This window comes from Chiloscyllium plagiosum, unplaced genomic scaffold (assembly GCF_037043375.1).
Source record: "Chiloscyllium plagiosum isolate Xiang-an unplaced genomic scaffold, Cpla_swu_hap1 HiC_scaffold_49, whole genome shotgun sequence".
Taxonomy (NCBI): Eukaryota; Metazoa; Chordata; class Chondrichthyes; order Orectolobiformes; family Hemiscylliidae; genus Chiloscyllium; species Chiloscyllium plagiosum.
The window spans coordinates 7,792,296-7,811,423 of NW_028270187.1; the positions used below are offsets into that span (position 1 = coordinate 7,792,296).

The window sequence follows — 19,128 nt, forward strand, 5'->3', positions numbered from 1 at the left end:
TCTGAATAGGAGAGAAATTTCAAAGTGTCAGTGTAAAGTCTACAGCAGGTCACAAGGAAAATATTTATTGCGAAGGAATTGAGTATGGAAGTAGGTAATTGTTACTGCAACTGTACAAGTGATTGGGGTTTCCACATCCGGAGTACTGCAGACTGTTTTGGTCCCATTCCTTGAGAGATGTAGTTGAATTGGAGGGAGTTCAAAGGAGATCACTGAATTGATTGCCCAGATGAAAGTTTAGTCTTATGAGAAGAGACTGGTACAATTTTGATCTCTTTACTTGAGGACAGATGCAGTTTATACTGGAGATAGTTCAGAGGAGATTCACTCAATCATTTCCAGAGATGAAGGGTTTGTCTTAGATGAGAGATTGAGCAGTTTCTCTACAGTTGTAAGAGAGGAGATCTAACTGAAGGTTATAAGATGCTAAAGGGGGTATTAACAAAGGAGTTGGAGAGAGGATGTTTGCTAATGTGGGAGAATCTAGAACAAGAGGTTATCATTTGAGGATAAGGGGCTGGGCAGACTGAAAACAGAGGTAAGGAGGAATGAATTCTCTCAAATGAGGAGAGGGTTGTAAATCTGTGGGATCACTCCTCCCAACCCCCACCACTCAGGGCACTGCATCAATTGGAGGAGGAGACAAACAGATTGTTAATCAGTGATGGCAGTGCTTGCTGGAAAGTGGAGTTGAGGCTGAGATAGGATCAGCTGCGATCGTATGGATTAGCGGAGCAGGTTCCTGATGGGCCAAATGGACTCAACCTGATCCTAGCCTGTATGTTCTTCTGGAGTTATATTATTAGTTAGTAGCAAAACTACTAGGATGGAGAAAATTAAGTTTGATTTAACAAAATAGGTTTTAATTCGTGAACATTTGAAAATAAAGACAAAAGTGATTCCACACACATTTGGTGAAGGATGTTAGTTGAAAGAAACGAAAAGACAATACAAAGTAGGGGGTAAAGTTCTAAAGTGGGTGTAGGAGCAGAGGGAATTTGGGGTATATATCCACAGATCAGTGAAGGCGGCATAACACGGGGGAGAGCAGTTAATGAAACGCACAGCATCGTCAGCTTAATTAATAGGGGCATAGAGTCCGAGAACAAGGAGGTGATGTTGAAATTGTAAAAGACTACTGGTGGACCTCAGCTGGAACGTCAGGGAGAGAGTGATAACTGGTAGGGGGCGTTTCAACTTGAGGGTTACCATGCCTCACACAAAGGAAGGAATGGAGGAGGACAGTCCTTCATGGTAACCTCAGTCAGTGAGAGATTCAAACCCACGCTGTCGATGTTACTCCCCATTCCAAACCAGACATCCAGCCAACTGAGCTAACCTGACATCCAACACAAAGCAGAGAGCAGAAAAGAAATTAATTCTGGTGACAGCACAAGTACTGAATGGAGAATATTAGATCATATTGGAGATACATCTTTGGTCTGTTGGGTTTTTATTTTGCATGTGCGTAACACCTTACCTTCACAGGCAACAGTAGCTGAATTTGGAAATACATTTGACAAAGGGAGTTGGCCTTCTATTACCCAAGCTGGTTTTGTTCTGTTCTGGACACCTTACTTAAGGAAGGATGTTCAAACCCTGGAGACAGTGTTAAGGAGATTTATAAGAATGATCACAACGATGAGAGATTTTAGATTCAGGGAAAGGTTCAAGAGATTGAGCTTATTCTCTTTTGAGCAGAGAAGATGAAATGTTGACCTTATTGAGATGTTGGGAGTTTGAAAAATTCTGATAGGAAAGCAAATTATTGTTTCCTACTCATTGGTCTATTAGTAACTGGCTGGTCAGAATTTCAAGATTGTCAGTGAGAGAATGAGATGAGGAGAAACTTATTTAGGTTGTTGGGTTTGGAATGTGCTGCTTGGGAGAGTTGTGGAGGTGGATTCCATAGGTTTGAAAAGAGAGCTGGATATAAATTTGCAAGGGATGACGTTAGAGGGCTACGGAGATAGGGCTGGAGAGTGGGACTAGCGGGGTAGCTCGTTCGGGAGCTGGTACAGACACGAATGGTCACCTTCCGTACAGTATTCTGGCCCTGACTGCTTTCTGTGACAGAGTCTATGAACATACAAGTTCTGAGCCATATTCCGGACAATTCCAGGAAGTCATTCCTTGGGACCTTGGCTCAGTGACCTCATTGGCAGGGGTTTTGTACGCAAACAGCAGCAAATTGTTGTCATGAGTGGGATTGGAACTTGATTGGATAATGGTCTGGAAATATTTCATTCCAGGGGAGGCAATGGAAGATCAAGCTGAGGGTGCATGTGAGGACAGACCTGCAAAAAATTTTGAATACACAGATTGGATCAAGTCGATTAAACGGTGAGTGTGATTCTGTGAGGTGCTGATCCTACACCGTCACGTATTGGTCAGCATTCATGCTGGTATTTATCTGATTGGGAAGATCCGCAAAAACAAATCTCTTCCTGGAAGTGTTGGAGGGAAGTTTGGGTTGTTTCATTTTCAACAGAAAAGATTGATGGGGGAGTAGGACATGACAGAGGTGTATAAGATTGGTAGTGTTGTCGAGCACAGCACCCGAGGGGTTCAGGTCCATAATTCTTTGGAGTTTGTGTCACAGGTAGACAGGGTGTCTGAGAAGGTGTTTAGAACACTTGCCTTCATTGCACAGACCATTGAATGTTGGAGTTCGGACACCATGTTGTGGTTGTACAGGACATTGGTGAAGCCTGCTGTGGTGTATTGTGTCCAGTTCTGGTTGTCCCATTAGAGGAAGGACATTATTAAGCTGGAGAGGGTTCGGAAAAGATATTCCAGAATGTTGTTGGGAATGGAGAGTTTGAGTTATAAGGAGAGGCTGGACGGACTGGGACTATTTTCACTGGAGGGTAGAAGTTTATAAAATCTCGATGGGCATAGATGAGGTGAATGGCAGGTGTCTTTTCCCTAGGGTGGGGGACTTAAAGACCGGGACATATTTTTCAGTTGAGAAGAGAAACATTTTTGAAAATGACATGACGGGTAACATTTTTTGACGGAGAGTGGCTCATGCGTGGATTGAACTTTCAGAGAAAGTGGCGGATAAGGGGTCAGTTACAATGTTTAAAAGACATTTAGATTAGTTCAAGAATAGGAAAGGTTGAAGAGATAAGGGCCAAGTGCAAACAAGTTGGACTAGTTTAGTTTGAGATTATGAATGGCATGGACGAGTTGGACCGAAGGGTCCGATTCCTTGGTGAGTGTCTCTGACTCTATTATGAGAGACATGGACAGGGAGGGCAGGAAGCAGCTGTTTCCTTTAGTCGAAGGGTCAGTAACAAGGGGGGACATCATTTTAAAGTGAAGAGTTAGAGGTTTTGAGAGCGATTTGAGGATTGTTTCACCCAGAGGACGGTGGGGATCTGGAATGTGTGAAAAGAAAATTTGGACTTTCAATTTCTATTTGAAATCACTAATTGCTCCAGTGTGTGGGAATGCCACTTTGTAACTGCAGGTGGTTCCATGATTTATAAATGTGGAATATTTGTATAAAGGAGCAGGAGGAGGCCATGGAGAAGGCCCTTGAGCCTGTTCCACCATTCAATGCCTGATCTGTGACCTGACTCCATAGACCTGTCTTTGGCCCTTATCCCCTTAAAAACTTTGCTGAACAAAAAACTTACCTCTCAGATTTAAAACTAACAACTGATTAAAAAAAACAATGCCTGCTGTTTGTGGAAGAGAGTTCCAAACCTCCCCCAGCCAGTATGCGTGGTAGTACTTCCGAACATCTCTCCTGAACAGTCTGGTCCTAATTCTCCGGCTATGCCCTCCCAATTTCTAGGATCCCCAAACAGTGGAAACAGTTTATTCGCCCTGTCTTTTCCTGTTAATATCTTCAATCAGACCATTCCTGAACCGTGTAAATTCTGGACAGAACAGGCTTAATTTGTGTAATCTCTCCACATAACTTAACCCCTGAAGCCCAGGTATCATTCTTGTAAACTCGCGCTGTACTCCCTCCTGGGCCAATCTATCCTTCCTCAGGTGTGGTGCCCAGATCTGCTCCAAGTGGGTCTAACCAGGGTTTTGTATAACTGCAGCATCCCTTCTGCATCCTTGTACCCCAGTCCTCTTGATATAAAGGCCAGCATTTCATTAGCTTTCTTCAGGCACTGAGTGTCAAAAATAAAAAGAGACACAGAAATTGTTGGAAAAACTCAGCAGGGACAGATTGTTTGCCAACTGTGGACTGACTGTTTACTGTTGAAGACAACTTTCCATTCAATATGTCTATCTACAGCACATGGACTGCAGCAGTTTAAGAAAGCAGCTCATCTCTACCTTCTCAAGGGAACAAGTAGGGATGAGTTGGGCAATAAACACTGGGTCCAGAGGGTGATGCCCTTGTGCCATGAGTGAATAATAAAAAAATGTAATTTACCCCAGGGCCTCCACCTTCCCTTTGTGAGTTTGTTCTGGGAGGGGAGCTGCCAACTTTGTAGTGAATGTTGATGCAAAATACCCATTTGATGTTATTGAGTCACCTGGTTCATGAACTGCTTTGAAAAGGTTGATCTATAACCAAGAGCTTAGGTTTGTATTCCTGCTGGATTGGGGCTGTGACCTTAATTATCATTCCGTATTTAATTTTGAGGTATCGTTTGCTGTTGGTTTAACATTCTGATTTCTAACCTTTCGGTTCACTTTGCTTATTGTTTCTTGATTGTAGATGACTCCGAAATAGACAGCAGTTTGGTGTACTCAGTTTGCATCATCTCCAAAACAAGAAACGCTTGTACAGAATACAATATATATATACTTTTATAACATTTCTGGTTCAGTGAAAGTGGAGATTTTCTCCAGTTTATCTTAACCCTGAAAAACCCAGCCACTTTTAAACATCATTAGTGTTTCTCTTGCTCATGGCATTGAGTGAAGATCCATGAATCTTTTTACATCCTTTGAATTTATTAATAATTGATAGTGTTTGCAATCATCTAAATCATAGACATGTTCCATCTATGTCAACTAAATTACCAACACGGCAATGTGAATTGGAAGAGGAAACGTTACACTGATGGCTAATTGCTTTATCTGACATCTTGTTTTGAGGGTATGCCTAAATTTTAGGCCCTGGGACATCAATATGTTGATTTCCCCAGTACAACAGCTTAATGTCTGAGAGTGGCCCCTTCTGGCCTTGGTCTTTGGGGCAAGGAGCCATTCACTTTAGGTCTAGCATCATTGACCTGAGAAGCATTGTCATTTCACTGTCCTGAGTGTTTCTTTGATGATACAATGATAGGTGGAAGGACAGGTAGTGTTGAGGAAGCAGGGATGCTGCAGAAGGATTTGGACAGGTGAAGAGTGTGGGCAATGAAATGGCAGATGGAATACAATGTGGGAAAGTGGGAAGTTATGTACTTTAGTAGAAAGAACAGAGATAGAGACTGTTTTCTAAGTGGAAAACATTACTGCAGACAGCTGTCATTATGTCTTCAAGATAGAGATAGATAGGTTCTTGATCAGTAGAAGGATCAACCGTTACAGAGAGAAGGCAGGATTAACAAACATATTAGCCATGAAGGAATGTTGGAGCAGATGTGATGGGTCGAATGGCTGCTATATCTTATGGTCTTTGCACTAAGTGACTAATAGATTGTGATGCATCGCACAGTTTAGTCCCTCTGATTCAGAGCTTTATGAGTCACCCACACTAAAAAGTGTTCAGGCAGCTGGACGACCAACACAACATATGGGCGATGGGCCCTCAGGAGCCTGCTATCCCCATTCTATACGGCTGTGACTCATCTCATCCCAGTCTCAGCCCTAATTTCCTGCCCCCACTCCCTTTAACTGATTAACAATCTGTCAGTCCCCTCCTTCAATTTATTTAGTGTGCGGACATGCCCCCCATTACTGGGGGAGGTGGGGTGAAGTGTCAGAGATTCCCACCCCCTCTCCCTTGGAGAGAAGCCATTTCTCAGCATCACTGTTTTCAATCTGTCCCACCCTCTTCTCCTGAAACAATGACCCCCTCGTTCTAAATTGTCCCACATGAGGAAACATCCTCTCTCTGTCTCCTTTGTCAATCCCACCCCCTTTAGTGTCCTATATCCCTCAGTTGGATCTCCTCTCATTCCTCTAAACTTCAGAGAGTATTGGCCTTGATTACTCAATCTCTCTTTTGAAGTCAAATCTCTGAACATGAAATGTACAAAATCACATTGCAGTTGGATGGTATCTTGGATGTAGAATACAAATCACAAAGTGCGTTCATCATAACTTCTGAGAGATCTACAGCCCAGGAAAAGGCCCATCGGCCCATCGAGTCTGTGCCGGTCAGAAACAACCACCTCACTATTCTCTAATCCCATTTCCTCAGCACCTGGCCCCATAGCCCTGGCGTCACGAATGTACATCTAAATCGTTCTTCAATGTGATGAGTGTTTCATCTTCTCCCACCCTTACAGGCAGTGAGTTCCAGATTCCCCACCATCCTCTGTGTAAACAAAATTTTCTTCACATCCCCTCGAAACCTCCTGGCCCTTACCTCCAATCTATGCCCCTCCTCCACCTCTGTCAAGGGGTGAAAGTTCCTTCCTATCTTCACCCCTCATTGTTTTATACATCCCTCTCTTTCAATCTACTGTGCTGTAAGGTCAACAACCCCAGTCTGTCCTATCTCTCCCAATCACTGAAACTCTCCAGCCCCCAAGGCAACCTGCTGGTAAATCTCTCTGTGTATCATCTCACAGTTCATTTAGATATGTCCCGCTGGTAAAATGTCTTTTCTTTTATTTATAGCTCATTCCACTGGTGCATCAGGAAAGAAAGACAGTGGTTATTTTTGAGTGAAAAAGAGGGCTGTTAAATTTTAATCAGCAAAGTTATGTTTTTAGCAGGCAGATAATGTAAAGTCTGCATTGTCTCATTAGAGAGAGGGAGAGAGAGGTGTGGGAGAGAAAGAGAGAGAAAAAGCAATAAATGTTTATGGTTTAACCTGAGGGTTGCCACATCTAAGGCACAGGGAATGATCATTCATAGCAATCTCAACCAGAGCAGCAATTGAACTACAAGCTGTCAACGTGACAATACATTGTAAGCCAACATAGAATCAGCTGAGCTAACCAACCCCTACATGGCCAATGGCAAAAACATTGGGAGGCTCAGTGGCTGGGTGGTTAGCATTGCTGTCTCACAGCACCAGGGACCCAGGAACAATTTCAGCCTCGGGTGACTGTCTGTGTGGAGTTTGCACGTTGTCCCCTTCTCTGTATGGGTTTTCTCCAGGTTTTCTGGTTTCCTCCCAAAGTCCAAAGGTGTGGAGTTTCGATGGATTGGCCATGCTAAGTTGCCCACAGTGTGAGGGATAGGCAGGCGAAGAGGGTTAGCCAATGCAGACGCAGTGTTACAGGGCTAGCATAGGGCAGTGTATCTGGGTGGGATGCTATTCAGAGGATCAGTATGGACTCGATGGGCTGAAAGGCCTGCTTCCACACTGTAGGATTCTATGATGTGCAGGTGAGGGGGATTGGCCATGGTTAATGCAGGGCTACGGGGATAGGGTCAGGGCTTGTTTGGGATGCTCTTCACTGGCTTGGGCAGACTGGATGGGCTGAATGGTCTCTGTCCACACTGTGTGGATTATGGTGACATCAATGTTTAGCCCAAAGATGTGGTGAAATTTATTCTGAATTTAATTTTGATGAGATTCATTTTCAGTTTCTGAAATAATGGGGAAGCAAAATTCTATGTTTTCAGCTCCCTAGGGTGTGTCCTGCAGATGTGAATTTGAATCTTAGTGCGGCAGGTGGTGGATTTGGAATTCAATTTGAAACAAAAATAGATCTGGAGTTAAGACTCTAATGATGACTGTTGTCAGGAACAAATAACCATCTGGTTCAAAATTGAAGACTGAGGTGAGGAGGAATTTCTTCTCTCGGAAGATTGAGTGTTTGGAACTCCTTGCCACAGAGAGCTGTGTGTGGGGGCAGGGAGCAAGTTTAAAGCTGGGGTACATAGATTCTTGATCAGTCGGGGAATTGAAGATTACATGTTAAGTGCAGGAAAGTGAGCATGAGGAATGGTGCATTAGCCACAATGCTATTGAATGGCTGAGCAGGCTCGAGGGGCCGAATAGCCTTCTCCTGTTTCTGTCTATGATGGTCCTTCAGGAAATGAAATCTGTCCTCCTCATCCAGTCTGCTCTGCACATGACTCCTAATCCTTTCCAAATTCCTCACCTCCTTCTGGCTGAGCAAGTCGATTGGTTCAAGGACATTTCGGAATTGCATCCACTTCCCACTTTGGCAGAGGTGGCCGCATCCTCTTCAGAGTGCAGAGAAATAACGTTTGTCAGGGTCAGTTTTCGGCTTGTTGAAATCACTTGGTTTGCCAAGAGAAATTGGTCTGGATAATAACCCCAGATATTCACAGCTCCTCCTGTACATTCTGTCTTTCAGGCAAAGTTTGTTATTCTCATCCAAATTTACAGTTATACAGCATGGAAACAGGCCCGTCGGCCCAACTCGCCCAAGCTTAACAGGTTTCCCAAACTCAACTAGTCCCATTTGGCCCATATTGCTCTAAACCTTTCTTATCCATGTACCTTTCCAAATGTCTTTGAAATGTTGTAATTGTACCTGCCTCTACCACTTTCTCTGGCAGTTCATTCCATATACTCTGCCCTCTGTGTGATAAGTTTGCCTCTCAGATCCCTTTTTAATCTTTTCCCTCTCACCTTAAACCTATGCCCACTAGTTTTGGACACCCCTACCCTGGGGAAAAGACCATAGCTGTTTACCTTATCTATGCCCCTTGTGATTTTATAACCTCTCATGTCACCCCGCAGTCTCTGAAAAACTGGGAGAAAAGCTCCCAGATTAAGCAGCTTCTTCTCAAATCTATAGTCATGGTAACATCTTTGTAAATCTTTTCTGTACCCTTTCCAAATTGAGAACATCCTTTCCACAGCAGGTTGACCAGCACTGTAGATAGTGTTCTAAAAGTGACCTCACCAACATCCTGTACAGCTGTAACATGACGCCCCAACTCCTGCCGCCAGTGCTCTGATCAGTGAAGGGAAGCATGGTAAATGCTACCTTCACCACAGTGTCTAGCTGTGACACCACGTTCAAGGAACTGTCTTCCTGCACCCCTAGGTCTGTTTGTTAGAAACACTCCCCAGACTTGTACAATTAACAGTATAAGTCCTGCCCTGGTTTGCCTTACCAAAATACAACACGTCACATTTATCTAAATTAAACTTCATCTGGATCAAGTTTCCATTGTACTCTTAGATAACCTCCTTCTCTGTCCACAATGACACTACTTTTGGTCCTGCTTCTTTCTACTATGTTTCTGTGTTGTCCTGTTTTCAGGCTGACCAAACAGAGCAGCAACTACCCTGCATCACATATACCACTCTGAGGCACACAGGTACAGGAGGGGATGAGGAACCAGGTCAAGATGAAGAGGGAAGCGTTTATGTCAACCTTCCACTGATATCGTGAGAACAGTGTAAAAGAAAGCCTGTGAAGCTTCACAAATCGATCAATAGCAATCCTACATTGCAGCAAATGAGGAGGACAAGGAAGAGAAGGCATGTTACTGCGACTAAGCTAGGCTTTGTCTCAATTCAGTCAGCAAGATATCAGTTCCAAAGATGGACTTGTCTTGAGAAACCATCTGCATAATTGTCTCTTCCACAACCCTCAGTGTGTCAGTCTATTTCCACTGTTGCACAATCTAACTGTTGGTGGCCGAGATTTGAGATTTTATGCTGATCATTCTTAACTTGGATATCCATTTCATCTCCTGGCGAATGAGTCCAGGCAGATGAGCCAATGAATTGAATGTACTGTCCATGTTTTGTTTAAATTGTGATGAGCTGGAAATAATTCAAGGCAGGATTGTTTTCCATCCCTATCTTCTTTGCCCCTAATTTAATCACTTCTAATACATATCCAGCTCTCATTTCATACCTCATATGGAAACATACCTCCACCACGATCTCAGGCTGCACAATCCAAATCCTAACAACTCTGAGTAAAGATATTTCTCCTCATCTCACTCCTCGCTCTCTTGCTGACAATCTTGAAATTGTGACCTTTAGTTCCTGACATACCAAGTAATCTTTGCAGCCGAAGACTGAAGATGACCCAGGGAGATCTACAAATAGAGGAAGATCGACACTGGGAATGACAGCCACTGGCTGGTTTTGAAAATTAAGTTACTGTAAATTTAATAGGGACTTTATTGGATCAGCACATTGTTAAAGATTGGGAGGTAGATAACAAATCTTCAAGCGAAAGGAGGCTTAGAGTTGCAAATAATTGTTGTTAATGTTCACTTTCAGTGTTAAATAGTGGAATTTGGGTAGTCCTCTGTCACTAATATTTTAATAGATTATTAGGCGAGGTGAGCTTTTCCGTGTATTTGGTTTAATTAGCAGAGGGATTTACCACCATGTCGTAATACTAATATGTTAATATGAGAGTGCAGGTACAAATCCGACCCTGTCAGTATGCAAATACAGTTAATGATCAGTACACATCAGATTCTGCTCTGTGAATATGGGTGTATTAATCAAACTGTATCCGTCAATTTCAGCGATGTGAATGTGGGAGTACAGTTATTATTCTCTACCTGAGAATAGAGACCCGGGTTCAATTCCCGCCTCAGGCGCCAGAGACCCGGGTTCAATTCCCGCCTCAGGCGACTGACTGTGTGGAGTTTGCACATTCTCCCCGTGTCTGCGTGGGTTTCCTCCGGGAGCTCCGGTTTCCTCCCACAGTCCAAAGATGTGCAGGTTAGGTGAATTGACCATGTTAAATTGTCCGTAATGTTAGGTAAGGGGTAAATGTAGGGGTATGGGTGGTTTGCGCTTCGGCGGGTCGGTGTGGACTTGTTGGGCCGAAGGGCCTGTTTCCACACTGTAAAGTCATCTCATCTAATCTAATCTAATCTGTCAGTTTCTTCCTTGTCAAAGAAAGAATGTAGTTGTCAATCTATACCTTTCAGACCCCGCTGTGTGAATACATAAATATAGTTACCAATCTGTAGCTGTCAGTTTCTGCTCACCGAATAGTTTTGTGTAATTGTCAATCTATTCCTGCAATGTGAATGTGTGAGCTAAGTTCTCATCTGTCACTATCAGTTTCAGTCTTGTGAATGTGAGAGTTCAGTTGTCAATCTTTCCCTGTCAGGCTCTGTAATGTCAGTGTTTGAGTGTATTTATCCATCTTTTCCTGTCAGTTTGTATGACTGTAGTTATCAACATGTAACTCTCAGATTCTGCTAGATGAATGAGGCTGTAGTTATCTATTTGACTTGATCTGATTTGTTATTGTCACATGCACGAGTTGTAATGAAAAGTATTGTTCTGTGCGCTTTACAGGCAGATCATATCATACAAAGTGCATTCGGGTAATAGAACAGAATTTGGAATACAGTGTTAATGCTTCAGAGAAGGTCCAGAGAGAGAGAGAGATTAACATTAAAATTTGAGTGGTCCATTCAAAAGTCTGATGACAGCGGGGAAGCTGTTCATGAACCTGTTGGATGGTGTATTCAAACTTCTCCCTGACAGAAGAGAGTGGAGGAGAATATAACAGGGGTCAGATGGATTTTTTGATTATGTCGGTTGCTTTCCCAAGACGGGGGAAGGTGTAAATGTGGTCAATAGACAATAGGTGCAGGAGTAGGCCATTCTGCCCTTCGAGCCTGCACCACCATTCATTATGATCATGGCTGATCATCCTCAATCAGTATCCTGTTCCTGCCTTATCTCCATAACCCTTGATTCCACTATCTTTGAGAGTTCTATCCAACTCTTTCTTAAACGAATCCAGAGACTGGGCCTCCACTGCCCTCTGGGGCAGAGCATTCCACACACCCACCACTCTCTGGGTGAAGAAGTTTCTCCTCATCTCTGTCCTAAATGGCCTACCCCTTATTTTTAAGCTGTGTCCTCTGGTTCGGGTCTCACCCATCAGCGGAAACATGTTTCCTGCCTCCAGAGTGTCCAATCCTTTAATAATCTTATATATCTCAATCAGATCCCCTCTCAGTCTTCTAAACTCAAGGGTATACAAGCCCAGTCGCTCCAATCTTTCAGCATAAGATAGTCCCGCCATTCCAAACTCTCTGTAGTTCCTTGGAGTCTTGGGCAGCACAATAGCCATACCATGCTGTGACACATCCAGATATGATGCTTTCTGTGGTGCATCTATAAAAAGTTGGAAGTGTCTTTATGGACATTCTGAATTTCCTTAGCCTCCTGAGGAAATCTGCTTGGTGAATATGTTTAGGTAATTGTCAATCAAAACCTGCCAGTTTCTGCTATGTGAAAGTGAGAATTTAGTTCCTAACAGTCCCTGTCAGTTTTTGCTTTGTGACGGTTTAGTTAAGTTTATTTAAGACTCCTTCCCAGTAAATCTGAGTGTAAATCTGAGTGTATTTATCAATGTTTGCATGACAGAATTTATTTTGTGAGCATGTGAATGTGGTTATCAATTATCCCTGGTAGTTTCTGCTCTCTAAATATGAAAATATAGTTATTAATTTCAAAATAAAAATCAAAAGAACTGCAAATGCTGCAAGTCAAATACAAAAATAAATTGCTGGAAAAGCTCAGCAGGTCTGACAGAGTCTGTGAAGTTTGATCAAAGTTAAAATTTCCAGTCCAATAACCCTTCCTGAGAACTGATGGTAGCCAGGAAATTATTTGTTTATCTGCAGAAGATAGTGTGTGTTGAAGGGTAAGGAGTAAATGACATATGGAGATAGAATCCAAAGAGAGGGAACAACAGTTGTACAGACAAATGAGTGGATCACGGTCAGATGAGGAGGATGAATAGCTGTTAATAGAGATTGTCAATGACTGTTAGTGTATAATAGCATACTAAGTGATAACAAGGGCTGGTGTGTGAGCTTTCAGGTAAAGACACGGGAGAGCTGTAGCCCTAAAGTTGTATAACTAAATATTGAGTCCGGAAGGCTGTCAAGTTGCCAAGCACAAAATGACTTGCTGTTCTTCCAGCTTGCACTGAGCTTCACTGGAGCACTGCAGCAAGCCTGAGACAGAGATGTTGGCCAGGGAACAGGGTGGTGTGTTGAAGTGGCAGGCAACTGGAAGCTCAGGTACTTTTTTCTGGACAGAATGTAAGTTTTCGGCAAAGCGGACACCCAATCTACACTCCGTTTCCTCAGAATAGAGAGGACCACATAGCAGCTAGGAAAATTGTGTGTGCGTGCACACAATTTGGGATTTGGGGTGTGTGTTTACATATCATGCTCTCCCTTTCAGCTTCTGCAGAGTGAATATGCGAGAGCAGCTATCAATCTACACCTGTCAGTTTCTGTTGTGTCCACATGAGACTTCAGGAATTGATCTAACCTGGTCAGTTTCTGCTGTGTGACTGCTCAATCAATACCAGTCACATTCAACTCTTCTGTATCAAAGTTGCGTAATTCGCTGGCAGCCAATAATATTCTAAGAGTTGAATAATGACAACGAATGTATTGTTGTTTGTCTGAAAACCCTATCTGGTTCACTAATGTCCTTTAAGGAAGGAAACTGCCATCCTTACCTGGTCTGGCCTACATGTGTCTCCAGACCCACAGCAATGTGGCTGACACATAACTACCCCCTGAGCAGTTAGGGATGGGCAATAAATGCTGGCCTAGCCAGTGATGCCGTCATCCCGTGCATAAAATTTGGAAAAAGAGTTCTCTGTGACTGTGATTGATTCTGTGATAGTAGATTTTCGGATGTGGTGATTAGGCCTGAATGTCTTCTGATTTTGTGATTTATGAGAGTCACCGAATTGGTACAGTCCACATTGGGACATTCTATTCTTCACCTGTTCTCCATACTAGTTTCCACTAACTGTTGGGATTCTGAACTTTATCCACTCACCGCTAGTATCTTTATATAAAGCTAATTTGAGATTATTTCTGCAGTTCTCTGTCTTTGAATAACTATAGAGCCAGATTTGTTCTGTGGGCAACAGTGTCAGGTAAGAGTATGTGGATCTCATTCTCTTTCCATGTTCAGTTGTATTTGTTTGGTCTGAGTGTAGGATAAACTCGATCAATATTCACTAACCATTTGTGATTGAGGGATGAATGTTAGTTCAATAGTTATCTTTGCCATGAATCTGAATTTTATTGCATTCAGACTGTTTTTTAACATTTTATGTACACAGTAGTCTTTATCAGTTGCTGCTGGACACTGTAAGATGTAACATCTAACACTAACTGAAGCGATTAATGGTTTGGTGACTCAATTTAAAATTGTCCATATTTGGAAATACCTGGGCCTAAGTTTCATTTTATTTCCTGTCACCATTAAAGAATGAGTTTTCTGTTGTGCTGCCAATCTGTATCACTTGAAAGGAGTGGCACTGATCTATATCACACTGACATATTCTGTATGTCTCCTTGTGTTTCCAATTTTGCATGTCATGATCTGATACACATTATGAGGTGAATTTAACGCCTTATAAATCAGTGTTTCATACATTAAAAAAATACAGAAATGCTTCTGCATTACTCAGGCCTTCAACCAGAATGAGAGTGTGGGGAAAGTGTTGGAATGGGATTCATTCACTTTCTGACACTAGATATCAATGTGCATCTTATTCTTGGTTATTGTGTTTCACAGTGCTTCAGTGCCACCTAAATGGAAACATGCCACTTTTAGTAACTGCAAGTATAATTCATTGTTCAAACTTCTGCTACTTGACATGAATGAGGTATTATCCATTGCCACTGGAGTCAGCTCCTGTCAGTGAAAGTGGATGTGTTTGTATATCTGTTAATCTCTGGCACTGCACATGTCATTCGATAATGTCCACAACCAATGTTCTTTAATTTTAATGCCTGTAGGATTCATGGACAAGTGAACATGCAACACATTGCAGCAGAAAAGAAACTGTGCTTTTCTTCAGAATCAAGGGGAGAAAAGCAATGGACCTTTGTAACTCCTATAGTGCGGAGTGTAACTGGGAATAGTGATATCAAGGTTTGGTTTTAAGGATGCTATCAATTTTTGCATAGTGACATATTTTACCAATGAATTAATGATCAATATTAACCAAACCCACTTGCAAATAAGTGAACACTCATCTGCATTGCAGCTGACTGACCACAGTGTCCCTTGTACAGGAAAGAGAATTGGCCAATTCTATTTTATTTACCAATCTGGACAGGATCTGGTGCAGTACTGTTGTGTTGCTCAACGGTAGGGAGTAGGAAAGCAAAAGGACTTTTCTTTTCCACCATTCAGTGAAGAATATTTGAACTGTCAATTGAGCAGCTTGACAAACCTACCAATTTTGGATTTTTCTTTCTTTCTGCACTGCTTTAAATAGTAACGATCCAATTCCATGGACTCCTTGATAAAACTATATACTGATTCCTTGCTTTTTTCTAACATACCGAGGGAAGGGTCAAGAGGAATGCAGGGCTTTTCATAGAAAATCAGAACAAATTTTGAAATACAAATGGAATAATAGAAAAATACTTTCTTGCTGGACAGAAAAATAAAATACCTACAAAATGATGAATTAGAGAAAGATCTTCTGATACAGATGGGTATGATAGCTTCTCTGCTACCTTGATATTTGCTTGGAAATGGAATGCTAGTTAAAAGGGATCAGTCAACTGTTATGTTGTTTTATGGACTGTTTTTGATCAGTGCAAACTTAAAAATTTGAAGAGACTTATTCTGTGCTGTAGATCTCGGATTTGATATCAGAGTAGAAATCAATTTGATGTAATGTTTTTTGATAGTTGCAGTGTATATGGATCTTCATTATTGTTAAATGCTGTAATGTGTATTTCAGGATGGTGTACAAATTTGCAACTATTGTAAATCAGTAAGTAACTGTGAGAGAATGGTGTGTGCGTGCATACGCATGCAAGTACACATGAGGGTGGGGGTGGAGATGATGGGGGTTTTGTGCAAGTGTATGCACATGCAGTAAGCATTCTCTCAACGTCAGGCTTTGGCTCAGAGATTTATTTGGAATTTAAACAGTTTAATTATTGTGTCTTTGCATAGGATTTCTATTTATCAAAAGATTAATTTTGTCCTTCTCAGTTACTCAGAATGCCAAAGTTTCCTTCTATATCTGCACTCAATACTTGCTACATAAATCCTTGCTGTATCAATGTAAGAGCATGATCTGTTTGTTCACGTTGATTGTAACTTTAAAATTGCCTTTACTACATGTGGAACTAATGCAGTTCCTGAATGTATGTTTCAGATGAGGATACAGTCTCTCCCTCTTCTGATGTTGCAAACGATAACTGACTATGCATAATGGCATTTATTGGAACTGAGCTGTTAAGCATTGAGTGTAGGGAGAAATTGTAAAAAATTTTTCATCAGTTGTGTTTGACTCTTGGACTTCTGGAAACTGAGATCAATGTGAGTCTGATGCAATCCAATCTGACAACAGTAACATAGCTGCTGTCTGTTAGAAGGAGTTGGTCACACTTTGTTTTTGTACTGAGGAAGTTTGACATTATCTTGGTCCATCAGGCATTTGCCTGGAGGAAGACAAGAGCGATATCGCCTGTAAATCACCATCAGCTGAGTAGAAAGACATCAACTGACCAATGCAACATTCAGGTCATGATCATGATAATTCTTAATTTTTAAACAGGGCAAGGTGAACAGGGCAAGGGCTGTTATATTACAGTGATCAAGAGGGACTTTTGCAATTTTTAACTGGAGCAAATTTCTGCTCATGGAAGCAGTAGCTTAGTGGATTATCGGCAGACTATTAAACTCGGGGTCGAGGTAATGTTTGGGGGATCTGGTTTGGATATCCACTGTGACAGATGATGGAATTTGAATTCAATGGAAATCTGGAATTAAAAGACTAATGATGACCTGGTTGATTGTTGGAATATCCTACCTGGTACACTGAAGTCCTTTAAAGGAAGGAAATTCTGTCCATACCCAGTCTGCTGTACGTGATTCTCAATCCACAGCAAAGTGGTTGGCTCTTAACTGCCCTGGATGAGCGAGTGATGCCCACATCCTGTGACTCAATAAGTCAATAAAACATCCAGTGCTGTACAATACACTGTCTGATAATTTAGCAACAGTGGAATAATGGAGACATTGGGTTGTCTGATGAGGTAGAATTGGGTAATGCCAGCAGATGTGTGAAAACTAATGCCATGCCTTTGGATGAGCTCACCTCATGGTGTCATGTGATTGAGAACAGCAGGTGCCAGGGATAGGCTCCGCCCTTGGAGGTTACCAAGTTCTAGGTTTTTGGGAAGAAAAGGGAGTTTGGAAATGAGGCCACATTGGTTTTCACTGGATGGATGATAATGGTGGAGTTAAAGTGACCGGGACCTTACGAGACGAGAGCAAGAACTGTGACCAGTATCAGTGGATGGGAGGAGGTTGAGTGGGAAAATGGTCAAGAGACGAGAAGTTGGTTCTCGTGGACATGAGGAGCTCCCAAGGTAGGAGGGGGGCTGGAGGAAGTTGAGTATTCAGGATTCTGACAAAGTGGAACTTCAGAGACAGTTTCAGGGAAAGGAGGGACATGAAAGAGACAGCTGCTCAGATTATCTCAATCTGAATGACAAAGCAGTTGCATGAGCTCCTTACAAGATGGAGGAGAGAGAAAGGGAAACATTTCAAAAGCAAGTGCGAAGGACGTTAGAAAGTGTTAGCACAAATTTAATATAATTTAATATAATTTTATCCTTTTTATTAACACCTGTAACCAAGCTAGAATTTTGACACGGTCAATTGAGAAAGACTACAATGAATCAAATTGGATGCTGGATGTGATCAACAGAAAATTTCAACTCCTCCTTCAGTTAAGGAAGTTACTCTGGCAGTTATGTAGTTATTTTAGTGTTGTAATGCATGCCTGGTATCATATTATAGGGCTCCAGTAACAGATAATGATAGTGCATTGTGATAGGTTAGCCAAATCACTGGTTCATGAGACAATGAGGTTGTAATGTGATAGGTTAAGTGTGATGGAGGGAACCTGTGTGGCAGACGGTGATTAGTTTAGAAAGATAAAGCAAGCCAGCTTGACTGGTTATGCTAATGTACCCGATAAGCGCGGGAAGGACAACTGTATAAGTTGCAGGAGAACAAAGAGCCTGTGGGGAGCCAGGGAAGACATTTAGCTGGCTCCCACAGTTTTGATTTTCAAGATTGAAGTTTAATTTCGTGAAGGATTTTCTGTGTCTCCTGGTAATTTTTTACAAAACATTGATTCTTCCATAACACAGTCAGAGGGAGATCACTTCAATGAGCATTTAGAAATTAGAAATAGGTTTTATACAGTGTGTTTAACACAAAGTGCATTTATTTCACTGTCACCCAGAATAGTCATCCCTTTAACTGAGCTGGAGTTCATCAACGTCAGTAGAAACCTGCCCGAGTGGATATTATTCAGTTATCAATTACAAAAAGAATTAAGTTCTTTGACATAGCTCCATGTCAGGTGGGAATTGAAATGAAATCTTCTGGATGAGACTATGAAGCAGGGAGATGTTCACAGTAAAAACCAGGCACTGTCATTTCTCATGTATACACTGGTGTTTCAGCAACTTGGATTTCACAATGAATCTCTTCCCACAGTCAGTACAGCAGAACAATCTCTACATTCTGAGAGATCGCTTGTGTTTTAACAGGTTGGATTTATAAGAAAATCCTTTCCCATCGTGTGAGCAGGTGAATGGTCTCTCCCCAGTGTGGATCCGCTGGTGATTAATCAGGTTGGATGATAGCTTGAACCTACACCCACAATGAGAGCACATGAAGGGTCACTGTGAGGATGTTGTTGGGATATCAGTGCCCCAGAGTTTTTAAAACATTTCCCACATTCTGAGTATTTCAACGGTCTGTTTCTCTGTGTGTACTTGCTCGGGTTTCAGCAAGATGGATAATCGAGTGAATCCTTTCCCACCCTTGGAATAGATGAATGGCCTTTCCCCAGTGTGACGGGCAGTGATCTGCTAAAGACTTGTCCACATTCTCCCCGTGTCTGTGTGGGTTTCCTCCGGGTGCTCCGGTTTACTCCCACAGTCCAAAAATGTGCAGGTTAGATGAATTGGCCATGCTACATTGCCTGTAGAGTTGGGTGAATGTAGGGAAATGGGTCTGGG

At 42.1% G+C, this 19,128-nt stretch overlaps 1 pseudogene; it reads right to left on the minus strand.

The window, feature by feature from the left end:
- LOC148135461 (Fc receptor-like protein 4) overlaps positions 1 to 19,128 on the minus strand; it is a 451,279-nt pseudogene that overhangs the window by 91,026 nt on the left and 341,125 nt on the right.